Genomic DNA, 5,593 nt, shown 5'->3' on the forward strand with positions numbered 1-5,593 from the left:
TATTAATTTGTAACAGATGAAAGTGGACTCTGCGATTCGAGTGAATAAAACTATCTGTTGTTTTCGTTTGTGTTTCAAGTTTCACAGTTAACTGTAGAATTGTTGTGTTCAAACACAACAATTTTCTAAAAAAAATATCAACACTAAGATTACTTTATAAAATGTAAGTGCAAAGAATCTATGACTATTTATGTCTATTTTCTTTCGAATGAAAACGTTATGTGTTTAACAGTTGATATATATGATAATATATCAATTAAAGAACATTTCTTCACGCCTATAAAGCCAGTTTAAGTTGAGCTCCCATTTCGAGTATATATCGTAATAACTTTTACTTTTAATTTTGGAATAATTCATGAAAGCAATGCCTACGTAAACTGCTGAGGTATACTTGTATTTTATCATCAAAAATAATTATTAAAATAACTGTATTAAACTACACTATTTTGTTTGTATGTAATAGTTAGTCAGTGCTAGACAGCTTATGTTGCAATATCGTTTTAAATTTGTGTAAATATTTGTCCTTTAAGTGGTAACACTAACATTAAAAATTCAACCAAGTCAAATCAACAATACCTAAGGGTCTAAATAAAATTTTACGCAATTAAGAGATTGAAATTTTACACAATTAATATCCATAATTAAGAGAATATCCACCGCGCTGTTACTTGTAGTGCGAATTAACAAAATATTCATAATTATATTTAATCAGAGATAAATAAAACTGTATATCACTTCAGACTAATCAACGACGAAGCCATTACGTGTACTTTAGCTCGGTAATATAAACATTAATTCTCACAATAACTAATGTTATCGTGCTTTTAAATTAACGCCATATAAAGCTGCGTATTCATAATAGGAAAATTGACAACATGTCCTATTACAATGTGTAAGCATTTATAACATAAATTGCAAATTCAAATGTCCTCCTGACCGATTTTGATGGCGGTATCTCTCGACGGAAACCGGCTAACTGTGTTGCAGATTATTATAGAGCACGAGCTACACGAATGAATCAACAGAGCATTTTCTAACCCTCACATTTTTATTCAAATGCTCAATCAGACACAGAATCAATCAGAGTTTCAATTGTTACGTTTTTGAGTCGCGGTAACCCTAGAACTTCCTAACTTTATTTTGGATTTAAGCTAAGGAAACAACTTATACAGCCTAAAAAACCAAAGAGGTTTCCCATTATGTAGTCGCACGGTAATAGTGTTCATTGTATTGTAATTACTTACTTAAAGATTTATTAATTTTGCTCGCGAACATGCTTCATTGAATATTGAACTCATTAGAGTTGATATTAATTAATTATTTTAATACGAAACTTTCTGATCACCTCTCCCTTTCTCCCATTTGATGATGAAGTTTGCCTTCCTAGTATTTTGCTTCCACTCTATTTGACGTATCGTTTTGAGAAACATCGTAGAAACTAAGCTCTTTTTTGACTACATATGTCCAGTTGGTTTTAGGTCGACCTTTGGGCCTATTTTATTAATTTCATCTATTTTACTTAATTTTCTTTCAATTAAATTAATAAATTTTATATTAATATTGTAACAACTCCTACAAATGTCCTTACCGATTTTGATTGCGGTGACTCTCAATCAATCCAAGCTATCTGCGAAATCAAGATGTATACTCTACGAGTGTGTGCATACAGGTTACCTCAATAAAATAAACACTCTCAGCTTCCTCAATCTCAGATCTGATGGGACGGGAAATTTGATACGTTCTGAAAGAGCGAAATGTCTAACGGTTTTTAATAATACATAATACCTTTTTTTAAAAGGCTTAATAAAAATTTATCACTTGCAAAAGTTATATCATATAGCTATAAAATAGTGGTTTGCTTGTATGCTCGTGTGATTTTTTTTTTATTTTTTATTATTCAATGTGCAAACACGGACTTAACACAATCATCTTTATTTAATTATTTAAGTGCTTACTAACAATACATAACATATTATGTCATATAATTTTCTGGGTAAAAAGTCTAGATCACGTTTTGCAATAATCGTCATGTCTGTACAACCACCGAAGATGAGTAAAGTTATTTAAATAAACATATTATGGTAAGCAAACCTGTGCTGTTATAGTTCGATAATCAGTGCTCTTAATAGCAGAGTTGATTATAATATCCATTTTAGGACTACTGAGTTTCTTACTGGTTCTTATCGGTAGACTTTATATTCCGAATTCGGTAGCTTTACATTTTTTATCTAACATGACAATTTAAAAGTGACAACAATTTACTGGAATAAAGTATATTTTGATTTAGATTTTTAATTGACCGGAAGTAAGTGATTTTTTTAATGCTATGTCTGTGGTCAAAATACTAACAGTCCTAAAATAATTGAAAAAAAAAAATGCCGTGATGAAATGTTGACTTTGAAGTCAGTTACATCCCGTAAATGTCCAATTGGTCGATTAGGACCTCCTTTGGGCTATGCGGTTTGGATACACGTGTAACAAATTTAAATCCGACACATGCAGGTTTCATCACGAAGATTTACTTCACTACCGAAGACGAGATGAATTGTAAACAAAAATCAGGCACATGAAAATTCAATTTGCGTTCGAACCTGTGTCATTTTAGTTTGTAACAGTAAATAATCAATTCTTAGGTAAAATACGTGAAAAATATTCCATTTACTATATTACAGATGAGCATTTTCGATGACTCGTTAAGTTAACGAGTATCACTCATGTGCGAATAGCGCCCCAGTTTAAGACGAAACCAGACACACTTTCATATGATTCGTTGAAATGAGCAAGTCATCGCTCGCATCAAACTAAAGTAAATTTAGTTGTTTATTTTTTGAAATATACAAATAACATTCTATATATTTTATGTTTTGGATACATGAGAATATGGTAATTAACTCACGTACGATTTAAGCATATACTAGAGACCCACCCGGCTTCGTACGGTTGCAATAACGACACAAAATATTCTGCAGAATGTCTTATAATGTTCATAGTTTTTCAGTCATTATCTACTATATTGCGCATGTATTATGTACACATTTAATCCGTCCCCTTGAATCAATCTTTCTATTAAAAAAAACGCTTCAAAATCCGTTGTGTAATATTAATGATCTAAGCATACATAGGGACAGACAGCGGTAAGCGACTTTGTTTTATATTGTGTAATGATAATGATATACTGCAATTTTTCAAGGAATTATATTATACCTTTTTTCTGACTGATGTTATGGGCAAGTGGTGACGACAATAGAAAAAGTGGTCAGGATGGCAGACAAGACTTTCACATCGCTTGCTGGCCCGTGTACCGCTGAGCTTACGTTTTTAGTTATAATTGAATCTATTACGAATTACATTTAAATTACTTAATAATATACATATTTATAATGTTATGAACAGTTTTATGTAATCTATCCAAGCGGTTATATATTTAACAATAGACATTTATGTATATAATATAGACAATTCACATACAGTAACATATATTTAATGAATTAAAAATGAATATTGCTTGGTTTTGTAATTTCCTAACTTTAATATACATTTTTTAATTTACGTTTAAATTTCATTTATTAGAGTCGAGATGGCCCAGTGGTTAGAACGCGTGCATCTTAACCGATGATTGCGGGTTCAAACCCGGGCAGCACCGCTGATTCATGTGCTTAATTTGTCTTTATAATTCATCTCGTGCTCAGCGGCGAAGGAAAACATCGTGAGGAAACCTGCATGTGACAAATTTCATAGAAATTCTGCCACATGTGTATTCCATCAACCCGCATTGGAACAGCGTGGTGGAATATGTTCCAAACCTTCTCCTCAAAGGGAGAGGAGGCCTTTAGCCCAGCAGAGGGAATTTACAGGCTGTTATTGTATCATTTATTACTGGTTGTCGTCTGTGTCGTCGCTTTTTAGTTTAGTAGCATATCTACAACCTTCCTTGGGGTTGAAGCTTGCTTCATACCAAATCTTACAACGGGCTATAGACACACACAGTTACTATTACATTTATATACATAACTAATATTATATATAGATGGTCAGGCAATTAGACTTGATAGTAAGTGATCACCATCACTCATTCCTTATATCGCCAATGCGCGACTAAGAGCTAAGATCTGTTACACAGGCTCACTCACTCTTTCAACAGGAATACTATAATGCTAATCATTGCTGTTAGACATTAGAATATATTATGTGTAGGTGGTACCTTGCCAGGTGGCCTGCAAATACTCTACCATGAAATAAATTATCATATATCAATATAGAGATATTACTATTTTTAAATCCGGAATATTTTAGTGAACGTATAAGTAATAATTTTAATGCACAACTTCTCTCTACATTTAAGAGTTCGTCTAATGTTTAGAGGGACGTTAAGTAATAAATATAAAAACTAAAACTTTCACGTTTATAATATTAGTAGCATAAGAGTTTTATTACAACTTGAAAGTCTACTAAAAATTAAGAATGTTATAATAATACAGCTCGCATCGCGTTCAAGAATAGCATTCAACTTTCAGAATGACTTGTCCGTATTTGAAGAACCGATTGACATAAATTTTTGGTTAGTATTCTATATTAGATATAAAAATAAAACTCATTTATTTTCATCTAAGTGTAAATTAATAATTAATAATTGTTGGCTATATAAAATTAAATTTAAGGTACTAACTTGTTCTACTAGTTTGATGATTGATATTATTTCGATGTGTATCTCAAGAAAGATAACAAAAATCATTATTTTTTGTAATTTTTTAATAAATCGTTATTTAAACATCTTTCAATGACAGGTGAAAAACTACTTACTTTACATTCCTCTATACCGCCGAGCACGATTTAAATTATAAATTGAATTTAATTACATCTAAAATGTGGTTCGAACCCAGATTTAAACTCGCAATCTGACAGATACAATACAAAAGTATAACTACAATTTTCAAGTTAAATACAAAGAAAAAATATATTTCATATATGGCTATAGATTTGGTCGTTAGTGGAGTGATGCTCATGCTTATAATATGTCTATGTTTAGTGCCTATGTCTTAGTGTGCGTGAGATGGCTGTATAAAATAACTATAGACCCGCGCCGGCTTCGCACGGGTGCAATACTGATACAAGACATGTTAGAGAATGTCTGACTGACTTTGTTGAAACCTCTAAAATTATTAGTGTTTCCCTAGGACATTGTGCATGTATTATACGTATAAACCTTTCTATTGAATTGATCTATGTATTCAAAAAACCCGCGTATAATCCGTTCTGTTATTTTAAAGATCTAAGCATATATAGGGACAGACAGCGGTAAGCGACTTTGCTTTATTCTAAGTAATGATAATGAAGTCGTTTTTAGCTTCTTTGTGATTGCACAATAGATCTGTATCTATATCTGATGTTAATGGCGGTAACTATACCAAATAAGTAGTACGGTGTACGAAACATCTAATATACATTTAACACATTTGTAAAAGTGAGCATATCATTCAATACAAGTTTATATACATGATAAAAAAACGTGGAGCAAATACTTCTTGACTTTCAGACAGGACATATTATATACGTATATAATTGTATTTAACTAACATAACTTTGTATTTAAAAT

The sequence above is a fragment of the Vanessa cardui genome, chromosome 10 (assembly GCF_905220365.1).
Source record: "Vanessa cardui chromosome 10, ilVanCard2.1, whole genome shotgun sequence".
Classification (NCBI taxonomy): domain Eukaryota; kingdom Metazoa; phylum Arthropoda; class Insecta; order Lepidoptera; family Nymphalidae; genus Vanessa; species Vanessa cardui.